Here is a 14,494-nt window from a genome sequence, read left to right as displayed (position 1 = left end):
CAGCTAGGACTCCACTTACTGCCTGATGCCCATAAGCTCCCACTCTAACATGATCTATGATGATGCTTTGGAATTCTGAGTATTAATGTCAATGCAGAGACAGTGTCTAAGAATCCAAAGTATTTCTCTATTCCTAGTGTACAGGCTCTCAGGGTAATGGCCATCAGGCTCGTGTAGTCGTGGGACTGGGAGAATTGATAGGTTACCTTGTGTCCCATTATATTGATAGGTCCTTCCTCCTAGGGACACAGCCATATCTATCTGTTCAGTTCATAGGTGTCTGCCTCTGCAAATCATCTTTGCTCCAGGAACTGCACAAGCATCATGATTTTTTATCGTTGCAACCATTCTCAGCCTCCTCCTCTGCCAGTTTTGCCTTCTTCCATTGTAGATGTTACGAAGCGCTCTGTTTGCCTCTCGAGATCTTGTGCTTGTGACCACCACAAAAGTCCCTATAGGTGAATCCCCTTTGCTACCTCTCCAATCTTGACCAGTTTTAGGGTCATTGTGGGTCCCTGGCTGCGGCCACCTGGTCTCTGTTACTTGGAGAGACCTCATTATTGCCTTAGGTGCTAAAAAACAGGGTTCCGTGCTAATCTGTCTTATCATCAGACTGGCCTGTAGAGGAGAGACACAATTGAACTCCTAAGAGGTGATGTTTCTCCTTGCACCAGCAGTTTGGTTGTTTTCCTTTCATTGAGGTATAATTGACCTGTAGCATATTGACCTGTAGCATCATATCCGTTTCAAGTTGGGAGTGTAATTGTTCAACGTGTGTACATATGGCAATAGACACAGCCATAAGTCTAGTTAGCATCTGTCACCATACATTGTTACAGGAAAGCTTTTTCTTGCCATGAGAACTTTGAAGATCTACTCTCTCAATAACTTTCAAATACAGAATGCAGTATTATTAACGATGGTCACCATGCTATACACTACCTCCCCAGGGCTTATTGATGACACGACTGGAAATTTGTGCCTTTTGACGCCCCCCCCCCCCCCACTCCTATATTGCTCACCCCTCTGCCTCTTCCTCTGGTAACCACTGGTCTGTTCTGTCTTTACCAAGTACATTCCGATGGGTCCTCTGGGCTCACATCATATATGCAGGGTAGCATGCCTATCTCTCTTAGCCTTGTTCTGCCAGCAAGCATGGTAAATGAAGCATTTTGACTTTGCCCAGGACAGGCTATTGTTTTCTACCTGCTTCTGAGAGTTCCCCTAGAAGTGCGTGGGCCTCATTCCCTGGGACCATTGTCCTTGCCTCACACGGATTCTTGCATCTACTTTGGTGTGATACCATTCTTCTCAGAGTGGGGCTTGGGACTTATCCAGCCAGATTATGCTAGGTATGGCACAGCAGACCCCATGTGAGGGAGGGCAGCCAGGAGGAGTGGGGACGGTTCCTTGTGGGAAGACAAGCTCTGAGAATTCATATGGTCCTGTGGAGCCCATATTTTCAGGGATATATACCCAGAGGTCACAATCTCCTGTTTAAAACACCTGGTTTCCCTAGCATAATTATATACTTGCTCTGGAGGACTATGGAAAAGTCCCTGCAGCTCTTGGGCCCTCTGATACTGAGATTGCTCCTCAGCTATGATTACTCTTCCATACCAGGAGATAAGGGCCCTTTGGTAAGCAACTAAAGAAGCTTTCTGGCACTTATATATGGCCTTACTGTTTAGTAACCTAGGAGAGTCCCCCAGTTCCCTTTTTTCTTGTTACCTTTGACAGGGCCTCAACACAATTTGGTCATAACCCACCAAATCTGCCATCCTTGGAGACATTACAGCTTGCATGTGGTTCAAATGCCTAATTCATTGCACATGAGAGAGTGTTGCCCTGTCAGGACCTTTCCCGGGTCACCGCTGGTAAATTCCTCAGCGTTAGGCTACCTACCACCTTGTGCCAGGGATTACCTTTTCTTCACATTCTTCTTGGGAGAGAGTCCTCCTTGACAGCTGAGTGTTGACTGAGCATGGCCCTAAGCTCATCTTGCTCTTTTGGCAGATCACTATCAGCACCACTGTCTTTGGAGAAGTGGATGTCAAGACAGGATTAGACCTTCAGGAGGTTCATGGAAGGAAAGTTTGTAAGGATAAAGGGGGAGGAGTTAAGAGTAGACTCAGCGAGCCTTTAATCCACCATACCTCTCATGCTAAAGGAGAGAGAAAGATACGATCGTATTATAAGAGCCTCAGACAACAGAGTAGGTGTGAATCTCGTTTACCCATGCCAGTGGGGAGCCCTTGAGCCACAGCGACCCTTTACAGCCTCCTACTTTGGGCAGCAGTGTGGCCCTGGTTTAGTGCCACCATGCTCAAACATGGGCTGGAGCTTCCCAAAAGAAACATGGCCTGGGGTGAATTTCTTGCAGCCACAAAGGTAAGATAACTGGAGGGTGTCGATGAGCCTTGCTCCCCGTCTCAGATGATTCCCCTGAAGGGTGACCGGAAGTCACAGAACAAGCAACTGCCATATTAAGGAAGGATTTTTCAGGGGGCCACAAAGGGATCTCAATTGGGAAGAAATGTGGCCCACCATTCTTAAGTCCTTTGGGTAAACATTACTTCTGCTCCTACCTTAGTTGCGTATTGCTCCTGTGTTGGTGGAGAAGGCAGTTGGGAGGGGCTTTTGACAGAAGGCAGTTAGGAGTAGCCTTGGCTACTGTAGTGACTCCGTCTCCCTCTGTCAGGGAACCGGTGAGAGGATTCCGCCAGCTGCTAAGGAGATCTGTTGATTCTTCAGCCAAGGGCCAGGAAGAGGACACCATGCATGGCATAAGTCACGAGGAGGACGTGTGCCAGCAATGTTTGTTACCTTGCCTCTGTCTGTCCCCACGCTAATGGATGATCACCATCACATTATCTGCCCTGTTATCAATGGCAGCTCAGCAGACCCTGTATCAGAGAAATGCTGCTAATATTGGAGTACTTCCCTTTCTTCAGGATCTCAGTATCATTTGAGGAAGGAGTGAGGGAATGGGTTCTATGAATACATGTACGATTGCCTTCAGAGTCTTTGCTTGAGGTGATCTTACTTCCACTTCAGTCAGTGAGTCTGGGTCTGAGAACTGGTCTAGGTCTGGACACGGGGGTGAGAGGGTCACAATTTCCCATTGCAGCCACTAACATTGTTCTTGAGAGCTTTTTTGCTTGCACAAATCGTGCTTGCCCTCAGATACTCATCTGTCTCTCTCATAGCAACATGTTCTAGTAGACATCTTCCCCTGTGGCTGAAAGGTTACTGGGTGGACATTCCAATTTGAGCAATGTCACATTAATTACAGACACTTTGCCTCCGATGGCTCAATGCTGCCTTGTGGACCCTGACATTCTGGAATCCTGTCATGTCCAGTGAGAGATGGAGTCCAGGTCTGTGGCAGCATCAACCCAGGTCTGCTAGAAGACAGCCACGACAGAGCTGCTCAGGGGTATCAGTGTCCCTTTCACCAGCCGTTCCTTACCAATTCAGTAGAGTACCTCTGGGCCGTCCTAGGAAACATATCCAGCTGGTGGGTTTTATCTTCCAGTGCTTTGGTGGTGTCCTTACTCACTTTATTTTTTTAATTTTTTAAAAGATTTTATTTATTTATTCATGAGAGACAGAGAGAGAGACAGAGAGAGAGAGAGGCAGAGACACAGGCAGAGGGAGAAGCAGGCTCCATGCAGGGAGCCCGATGTGGGACTCAATCCTGGGTTTCCAGGATCAGGCCCTGGGCTGAAGGTGGTGCTAAACTGCTGAGCCACCCGGGCTGCCCAGTCATTGCTCACTTTAGCTAAAAGTTGGAACAAATTTCTCAGCATTGTATAGAAGCTGCCTTTAATATGTGCAGTAATGAGTCAGTTATCTCTCTGGTAATCTTTCCTCATTTTGGGGAAAGCTCTGCAGTCATTTGAAGGCTACCTGGTCTACTGGTCATGTATCCTTAAACACTTGGAGACCCCTTATGAGTATCCCTAAGATGAACGTGTTTTCAGGTGACAGGACAGTTATGCCTGGTATTCACAAAAATTATGCCAGGAAGGTACACAAAATGCCCCCAAAATGTTGCATTGTGTAAAAGGACCATTGAGGTACTTCAATCAATCATAGTGTATAGGTTGAGAGTAGCTCCAGTATGATTTTCTAAAAGCTGATAGCCTTGTGTTTCTGCATTCCATTCAAATAAAATAATATAGCCCTGTACTTACAGGGATCAAAGACAGTTCTCTGATTTGTCATATTTGTCTACCCCATCAGTCAGGTGGTATTCATCCACCTCCAAGAATGAGGGCTAGCTATAGAATGGGGATGACAACGGCACCTGAAGGTTTCTTCAGTGTTTTGCATGGTGCAGGAACTGGGGCCACTCCTATTTTTTTCCAATTACTTCCCAGTAAGGTTAAGTAAGATAGTCAAATCATGGCCAGAGCCGTCTGATAGAGGACGCCAGACTCAATAGTTGGTTAAATTTTAGATGCCTGCAGGAGTTTGGCAATGCTGCATCAGGGCAATGGCCTTCATGAGGAAGGTTCCAGTGAAGTTCTGAAAGATAAAAAAAATCTTTAATGTCCCTCTTTCCCCCAGGTCTGAGGTATTCTCTCCTCCAGTTCCAGGGTTTTCTCTTTCTACTGCCACAAAATTGTTATTTGTCATCCCTGTAGATAAAAAATTTCATTTAAAAATGTTTTTGTTTAAAAAAAAAAAAAAGATCTGAGAGAGAGAGAGAAAGAGCAGTGGGGAGGCATAGAGGGAGAGGGAGAAGCAGACTCCCTGCTGAGCAGAAAGCCCGATACAGGACTGGATTCCAGGACCCTGGGATCATGACCTAAGCCAAAGGTAGACATTTAACCAACTGAGCCACCTAGGCACCACAACATGTTTCTTTTTTTAATTAAGTAGGCTCTATGGCCTACATGGGGTCAAACTCATGACTCTGATACCAAGAGTCATATGATCTACCATCTAAGACTTCTAGGTACCCCTAAAATCTTTCTAAAATCTCCTACTCATAACTAGCTCTTCGCTCTGGAAGGGACTGGTACGGGTGATTCCATGGCACTTTCATAAAATTCAGTAAGAATTCGGTTTAAGGGGCACCTGGGTGGCCCAGCAGTTGAGCATCTGCTTTCAGCCCAGGGCCTAATCCTGGAGACCCAGGATTGAGTCCTACGCCCGGCTCCTTGCATGGAGCCTGCTTCTCCCTCTGCCGGTGTGTCTGCCTCTCTCTGTGTCTCTCATGAATAAATAAAATATTTAAAAAAAAATTTTTTTTAAAGATTTTGGTTTAAATTCCCTAAACCTCCTTCTAGTCAGGCTGCCTTCCAGAGAATGTACTGCCATGGTGATATATATACCAGGGGAATAAAGGATGCCTAGGAATGGTCCATGGTCCATGGTCCAGTGGTCCATGCCTAGGAATGGTCACACACAGCAGAATCCAGAACTTTTAAAATAGTGCTATATTACTTCCCACCCCTTGTGTCCTTATCATTACACCAAAGAAATAGCCAAGATGGTGCTACGAAGACTAGGGAGACCCCAAGGCCCTAAGGCCTCCTCCGGCCAACCAGTCCCCAATGTTGCTGGAGGCTCTTTGTCTTGTGGAAAAAAGAATGATGATAGACTAAACAAGCAATGCAAGTGAAGCATTTTTTAAAGTGGGAGTACACTCCAGAGATGTAAGACATGTTCTCTCAAGGGCAAGTTGCATGCCCCCGGGTGTGGGTTTCTATCTTTTCTTGATAGTTGTTAACTATGGGGTAGAATAGCTATTACTTGGAGAGGAGAGCTTTTCGAGAGCAGGGTTTTGTCCCTTGCCTTGGGCCTGCCTATTTAACAGTCCAGCTTCTTGTAGCTTTGTCTTTGGGAGAGCTGCCAGTACAGGCCCTTGACTTTCCCAATAGCGGGCCAGGGCCCCCCCCCCCCCCTTGGCTGGCCTCCAGGTGTCCTGTTAAAGTCTAATTAACTGCCAACTCTAACAAAAAGGCAATGATCCCTTTTTAGAAATAGCTTCATTGAGTGATGAAATCATCTTACACTGTGTGCAAGTCAATAGGTAAGGGAGGCAGAAGCATCCATCTTTTTGAGTTGAATTCTTGGAGATGCTTCCAAAACTTGAATACTACCATGGCTGTGGATGTTGAAGGTTTGTGGACTACCTTTACTGTCAGCTAATCGTTGAGTGGTTTTAGAGATAAAATGTGTGCTTTGTGTAGATCTCGGTCTGTCCCTATTGATACTATTGGCTAGGAATGCCTGGGGGCACTCACCTACACGTGTACCACTTCTGGTGACTTTACATTTCCCCCACCAGAGCCAATGTGGTGGTTCTTATTATGACCACAAGACACACCTTAGCAACAAGAATCAGGAAACGTTGAAAAAGCAACGTTTATTGCTCAAAAGTCCTACAGGGGTACGTTGCACAACTGGGACCACATAGCCAGGTTAGGATTGAGGGACAGTGCATGTATCTCGGGTTCTATCTTTATTGGGGTTGAGGGTGTCCTGTTTACTCTTTATTGGTTAATTTAAAACAAAAGAGTGGGAATTAAAGTGCAGGAAAGGAAAAGCATTCAAGGGATCAGTTATCTAGATTACCCAGGGCTTTCCAAAAGGGGAACATGATGGGTAGAGTGGCCTGGCTCTTTATCTATTTGTGTAGCTAAGAATATGTTTATTTGAGATGGATATCTTTGAAGTGAGTGGCTCAGCAATCAAAAGTTTACTGTCAGGCACTTAAACTACAATGTGTACTATTGTCAGGCTACAAATGGTCCAGAAAGCTGAACACATGACCCAGATTAGTTTCAAAGGCCCCAACTGTGTGGCTGAGGTTGGTTGATCAGATTGAAACAGCAATACTGTAGCTTCAGAAAGTGTCAACAGTGGCAAAGTACCACTGGTGGCCCCCCAAAAAGGATCAAAGTTCTGATGTCAGTTGGCCAGGAGCTTGCAGAGGCAGCACCCATGCAACCTGGGCTCTCTTACCTTGAAACATAAGCTTTTGGCAGGAATCACAAACCTAGCAGGCAGTGGTAGGCTCTGCATCAGAAAGTCTTATTTTCTGCCTCATATAGTAGAATTTTTTTTTTTATGGTAGTTAATTTTATTTGTTCAAGGCTCATATTGCAAGCATTAAACCAAGCATGGGCTTTGATTCTGTGAGCCCAAATTCACATATTTAGGAAGATAAAAGCAAACTGTGATCCATGTATATGGATGAAAAACTAAAGGCTCACAGTTAATCACATCATGGTTTTAAATTTCTACAGCCTAGAAGCCAGAAGTCACAGATCTTTTAGGTCTTTCTGGATATCCCACAAGGTATCTGCACTTTTCTTGAGCTGGGCAACCTCATCATCCTTCAGCTTCTGATTGATCACACTGGTTAAGCCCCGAGCATTCAGGATACACGGAAGACTCAGGAAGACTTCGTTCTCAATACCATACATGCCCTTCACCATTGTTGACACTGGATGAATCCTGGAGATTTTTCAACATGGATTCAATGAGATCAGCCACACTTAATCCAATAGCCCAGTTGGTATATCCTTTTAGCTTGATGACTTCATAGGCACTTTCAACCACCATCTTATGCACTTCCTTCCAATTTTTACTGTCGTTGTCTGTTCCCATTTCTGAATTCAGTTCCTGAAGAGAAACACCTGCCACATTCACTACACTCCACACAGCCGCACTTGAGTCACCATGTTCTCCCAAAATCCATCCATGCTGGGATGGATGCTGGGATGAATGCCAAGTTTTTCAGCCATAAGATAGCAAAATCTAGCAGAATCCAGATTACACCCACTTCCAATCACACAGTGCTTGGGTAGTCCACTTAGTTTCCAGGTAACATATGTAAGAATATCCACTGGGTTGGAAACCACAATTATGATACAATCAGGACTGTACTTGACTATCTGAGGAATAATGAATTTGAAGACATTAACATTCCTTTGCACCAGATTGAGGCAGCTCTCTCCCTCCTGCTGGCGGACTCCTGCAGTCACCACCACAATCTTAGAATTGGCAGTCACAGAGTAATCTTTATCTGCCACAATTTTAGGTGTCTGTAGAAATAAGCTCCCATGCTGTAGATCCATCATTTCTCCTTTGAGTTTATCTTCTAAAACATCCACAAGGGCAAGTTCATCAGCCACAGACTTTCCCAGAATGCTGATGGCACATGCCATACCAACTTGTCCAACACCCACTACAGTGATCTTATTGTTTGGGATTGCAGCCTCTTCTGCAACTGGTGCAATCAGTTTTTCCTTAAGAGTTGCCATTGTGCCCCGAGACCAGCGGCTGTAAGGGTCGCGCGAAGGAGACCAGGTAGCTGCGCGCGTCTCCTCCAGCGCAGGATCCGCAAGGAGAGGAAGAGGCGGGTCATATAGTAGAAATTGATGCTATATGCTTGTAATTCCTGAACCATAAATTTGTGTTCAATATATGATGGTACAGGTTTTGCCACGATAGTAGTACAAAGTTTTCCATCAGTTTGATTCCTGTTGGTCTCATTAGAAAACCAATCTTTACCAAGGACATCTACATGAGTGACCCTGGATGGTTCAGTCCCTACAATTCGTTTCCAGGGTTCATGGCCCCAAAGGGGTGTCATTAATGTGCCAGTCTGTTGTGTTTCTAAGTAGCAAACAGCCAGGCCATTGGCGATAGGGAAGACTCAAGAGAAGAATAGCCAAGGCACAGAGGTGTAAGAGCACCAGCTCTGGCGAAGGAGGTGGGGGGAAAGGGGGAGCAATCCCAAACAAACTAGGTTCAGCCACTTTCTGCTGATGAAATCGAAGGCAGAGAGACAAGTGATGGTGAAACAAGAAAGTAGTTTATTTCAGTGAGGCCAAAACTAGGAAGACCGCGGCCTAGCATCTCAAAGACAGTTTCCCAAGTACTGAAAATACTTAGGTTTATACAAGGATAGGGATATCTTGTATATCCCCCTATGTGGGATAGGGGTCAGTGGGTACATGCAGGTGGGCAGTGCAGATCATCATTGTCATGGGTAGGGTCTTGCTGGCTCAGGGCAGCCCTTACTACTTGAGGGCGTAGTTGTGACGCTTTGCCCACAAGTCTTTTGCCAGATTTAAGAGATAAGCTGGAAAAAACTTGATCAGTTAGAAAGGTTGAGGTCAGAGTGGAGGTAGTTGAAGTCCTCTTTCAAAACTACACCAGAGGATAGAGGCACCTGCGCTAAATAAACCCTGACCACTCTGCTTAAGGCTCAACCAAACTAGCTTCTAATATTTTTGGCCACTCAATTTCTTAATCTTCATTGTGGACATCATTTTTTTCTGCTTTAAGGATGCCTTGACTCAGCAGCTACAGCCATACTGCATTTTGGCTAGGGCTGCAGGGATTTCCGCCTTTTGTTATAATGACATCCTTTCCCCATCCCACTTTGGAGAATGAACAATCGAAGGAGCATTTGATTGACTTATTTAATCCTAACTCATTACCCAGCCTCTAAGCATCTATTGACAATATGGCAGAGAAGAACCCTTACCCCCTTCTTGCCCACTATTTGATCAAGAGCATTCAGTAGTGGATCCTGGGGAGTCCTCTTTTATCCTCTAATCTGGCCTGTGTAGACCTTCATTCTCCATTTACAAAAAGCATGTTTTTGTTACCATCACATCTTTGTCACCAAAAATGGTCAAGAAATGTGATCAGTCTAAGATTTTACCCTATGTGCAAGCTAACAAGTGAGCATGCCACAGTTTTGTAGGACACTTGATTGGATGGGTGGGCCACCAAATGTGAGGTGTCCCAATTGGGTGGGATCCAGTAGGGTGGACGGTGAAAGATTCACCCAAGGCAAAATAGGAGATAGAATTTTACCGAATACACTGTAAGGGAGCTGTAGGCAGAACAGCAAAGGAGACTGGGACAAGGCAACCGTGAGGGGCCACAGGTAGAGGGCAGAGTGAGGAGGTATGGGAACATGTGCAATTTCCCTTTTTTTGTTAATCTTAGGAACTGTGCCTGGTCAGTTAGGGCCTATGGCTATTTCAGCATGGATTACTTAACAAGCCGGTTTGCACTGCCTATTTGCCTTCAGCTTGGTGGCCACTGTGGGCCCTTTTACCTTAAAGGTTTCCATTGCTCAGGCTTGTTGCCTAAAAGTGGCCTAAGTTTCATGGATAGTAGCAGAAGATGAGATGCCTGGTTCAGAGACAAAGGATTTTATTTCTCATGGCAGGGCAAAGAGCATGCTCTTGTCAATTTAATGTATTCCAAAGTCTCATGGGAGCAATGTAGAGAAGTCCTGAGGATACTGCACATATAATGATTTTACAACATAGCTAAGAAACTGTGAGCTTTGGGAAACCACACCTTTTATGATATGTTGCTCAGAAATCTGCCCAATTTCTGCCCTGGAGGAAGACATTACCTTTATTAAACTGGACAGTAAACAAACCAGGTTTTCCAGGGCAGGTTTTCCAAATTGGTCCACTATACAAACATCCTTGAAAAGATACTCTGGAATAATATCTGTCAGTACTTCTGCATATTACAAATGTAATAAGCAATCCATGGAGAATTGTTTCCCAAGAGATAAAGATATAGAAACGTTCATATAATAGATCAATGTATTCTCTGATTCAGTCTTCTGAGAGGGACTAGGAGCAATTATACCCCAGTAATAATGAGCACACTTAGTCCTCAGATCTTGTCTCATAAATACCACTGACTGCTCAAAAACACCAGAGATCCTTGGAGAAAATGGTAATTCCAGGACTGGCACCAGTAAAATACAAGAGAAGCCTAAAACATTTTGTGGCAAAAAATAATGCAATGCTCGAGGAATTATAGAGATAGGTTGAAAGGACACAGATGCAAGCTTAAAGGTGCTCCCATGGGTCAAATCTAAGACAATTTAGCTTTAAAATAAATAAATGAGAGGGATACCTGGGTGGCTCAGTGGCTAAGCACCTGCCTTTGGCTCAGGGTGTGATCCTGCAGTCCCAGGATCAGTCCCACATTGGGCTTCCCACAAGAAGCCTGCTTCTCCCTCTGTCTCTCATGAATAAATAAATTTAAAAGTCTTTTAAAAAATCTTTTAAAAAATAAATAATAGATTATAAACCATTTAATTATATTGAAATTCAGGAATCCATACTGATGATAATAAATGAAATAAGGGAAAGGGGAAAGCTGTTCTTTATAACAGAATGCCAAATAATACATGTAGATGGAATTATGGGTAAAAAAAGATCATTTGACAGATTTTACAGTTAACTGTTTCAGTGGATGATAATCAATGAATGCTGAAACAACTGGGTAAAAATTTGATGGAGGAAAGAATAATTTACATGATCTTAAAGTAATTCTCCATAAACTTCCTATTAATTATAAAAAGAAATAGTCACTTTTCAGTAGAGCCATCTACTGGACAGCATTATAACTAAGTGTTCAAAGGTAACATAACCAGTAATAGGACTGACCAACATTTTGTGCCTGATAATATGGACTGAGAAAGACATAACATCACTTTTATAGTGCTGCTTCTAAAGCTAAACTACAATTGGGACACATGGGTGGCTCAACAGTTAAACATCTGCCTTCAGCCCAGGACGTGATCCTGGAGTCCTGGGATTGGGTCCCGCATCGGGCTCCCGGCATGGAGCCTGCTTCTCTCTCTGCCTATGTCTCTGCCTGTCTCTCATGAATAAATAAAACCTTTTAAAAAAATTAAGGTACAACTGATGGGATTTCTACAAGATGATTGTTCTATATTCTTGTCATGTGAGACAGACTTAAGGAGCTGATCCAGCTTAAAGGTGATTAAAGATATGGCAACTAAATTGAGTCTGTGACTCTTGGACTTTGGACAGGGAAATATAAGATGTAAAGGCCATTTAGGGAACAGTTGATGAATATAGTCTGTGAAATAGATAGTAGTATTGTATCAGTATTAAAATCCTGATTTGAGGGCAGCCCAGGTGGCTCAGCGATTTAGTGCCACCTTTGGCCCAGGGCCTGATCCTGGAGATCTGGGATAGAGTCCCACGTTGGGCTCCCTGCATGGAGCCTGCTTCTCCCTCTGCCTGTGTCTCTGCCTCTCTATCTCTCATGAATAAATGAAATCTTTAAAAAAAATTCCTGATTTTAATAAATATACTGTACTTATGTACTAGAAATGCCTTTTCTTTCTTTTTTTTTTTTTTACGATTTTATTTATTCATGAAAGACAGAGAGAGAGAGAGAGAGAGAGGCAGAGACACAGGCAGAGGGAGAAGCAGGCTCCATGCAGGGAGCCCAATGTAGGACTTGATTCCAGAACTCCAGGAACACGATCACACCCTGAGCCAAAGGCAGACGCTCAACTGTTGAGCCACCCAGGCATCCCATAGAATGCCTTTTCATGTATATATCTGTCCTTCTTTTTCTTCCTCCATTCCTTGCTTTCCTTTCTTTCCTGCCTTCTTCTATTAATCTATGTACACGCTATATATGTATGTACCTATATATATGAATGTACTGTCGTGCGTATTTTTTCTTTCATATACCAAGAAAGTACCCAAGAGTGGGAGGAGAAAGTAGAGCAGGGTAAATTATAAGAAACTGGAGAAGTGGGTAAAAGGTATACGGAAGTTTTGTGTAGTCTTCTTGCAGCTTCTAAGACTAAATATTTCCTATATGAAAAAAGAAAAATATTCCAATAGAAAAATGGACAAAGAGCAAGAGTTTTCAGATAAATAAAAAAGGGTAATGATTAAACAGAGCCATAAATATATGAAAATAATCTTTTTAAAAAAGATTTTATTTTTTTATTCCTGAGACAAGGGGAGAGCTCTCAGAGGCAGAGACATAGGCAGAGGCAGGAGAAGCAGACTCCATGCAGAAGCCCAATGCGGGACTCAACCCCGGAACTCCAGGATCATGTCTTAAGCCAAAGGCAGATGCTCAACCACCGAGCCACCCTCAACAGCATTCATAAGTGAAAAATTCAAATTAAAATATTATTTTCCACTTATCATTTTGACTAAGATGTAAAGCTGTGATGCTAATTCCAGTATGGAAAATAGCATTCTCACATAATGCTCACAGAAGGATGACTGGTACAAGCACTTTGAAATAAAATTTAGGGGGCAGGGATCCCTGGGTGGCGCAGCGGTTTGGCGCCTGCCTTTGGCCCAGGGCGCGATCCTGGAGACCCCGGATCGAATCCCACATCGGGCTCCCTGCATGGAGCCTGCTTCTCCCTCTGCCTATGTCTCTGCCCCTCTCTCTCTGTGTGTGACTATCATGAATAAATAAATAAAATCTTTAAAAAAAAAAAATTTAGGGGGCACCTGGTGGCTCACGCCATGATCCCAGGGTACTGGGATCAAATCCCACGTCAGGCACCCTACTCAGCAAGGAGTCTGCCTCTCCTCCCTCCACCTGCAGCTCCCCATTTATGCTCTCTGTCATCAAATCTTTAAAAAAAAAAATAAAGAAGTAAAATTCAGTAATATTTTCCATAAATTAGTACATACCTACCCTTTGACCTGGAAGATCTCCTTCTAGAAATTTTATTTTCCTAAGACACACAGATTCTGAATTTTCACTTAGAATTGTTTGTTGTAGGAATAAAACTAAAAATAACCCAAATGTCTATCAGTAGAAACTAAAATCTTATGAAATATCTCTAATATGAATCCTATACTCTGGATAGAATATGGATCAAAATAGACAGCAGCAATAGACTGCTAAATAAACAAATCAAGTTGCACATAATTATAGAGTGGGAAGTAACATTCTCATACTTCCCACCACGTATGCTTCTTGATCTACAGAAAACTCCAATTCTCTAAAGCCTACAACCACCTGCTTAACAAACGTAACTATCTAATGGGTCAGGGATTGACCTTCTTAGAATCAACTTTATAGGCCAATGCATTGCCAGCCAAGGCTCCCTAGCTGTTCTCAGCCCCCCTCTGCCCATGCTCCCAGAAGCAGGTCATTGCCCCCATTCATGCAGCAGCAGTGTTAGCCACTCATTTCTGAAACCTGCAGGGTACTTACTAAAGTATACATTTTACACTTCTCATCTTTAGCCAAGATTATAAGCTGTATTTTCTGACACAGCTTTATGAGAAGCACTAATGTTGGGGGCTTAGGGTACTTGTTCAAATCAACAAAATCAGGGACGCCTTGGGTGGCTCAGCGGTTGGGTGTCTGCCTTCAGCTCAGGGATGATCCCCAGACTGGGGATCAAGTCCCACATCAGGCTTCCTGTAATGAGCCTGCTTCTCCCTCTGCCTGTATCTCTGCCCCTCTCTGTGTGTCTCTCATGAATAAAATCTTTAAAAAAAAAAAAAATTGGTACCAGTTTGTGATATACCTAATAATGAGAGAGAGGGAACAGTGACACAAGCAGAGGAGAAGCAGGCTCCCCGCAGGAAGCCCAATGCAGAACTTAATCCTAGAACACTGGCATCACACCGTGAGCCAAAGATAGACACACTCAACCACTGAGCCACCCAGGCGTCCC

The 14,494-nt window shown here is 43.9% G+C and overlaps 1 protein-coding gene and 1 pseudogene across 16 annotated transcripts in view; both read right to left on the bottom strand.

The window, feature by feature from the left end:
- LOC140640180 (nucleoside diphosphate-linked moiety X motif 6-like) overlaps positions 1-14,494 on the bottom strand; it is an 84,363-nt gene that overhangs the window by 55,105 nt on the left and 14,764 nt on the right. The gene's annotated exons all lie outside the window — the stretch shown is intronic.
- LOC140640179 (L-lactate dehydrogenase B chain-like) lies at positions 7,076-8,398 on the bottom strand (annotated as a pseudogene).

The sequence above is a fragment of the Canis lupus genome, chromosome 9, assembly GCF_048164855.1.
Source record: "Canis lupus baileyi chromosome 9, mCanLup2.hap1, whole genome shotgun sequence".
Classification (NCBI taxonomy): Eukaryota; Metazoa; Chordata; class Mammalia; order Carnivora; family Canidae; genus Canis; species Canis lupus.
This window is presented reverse-complemented; position numbering and strand designations above follow the sequence as displayed.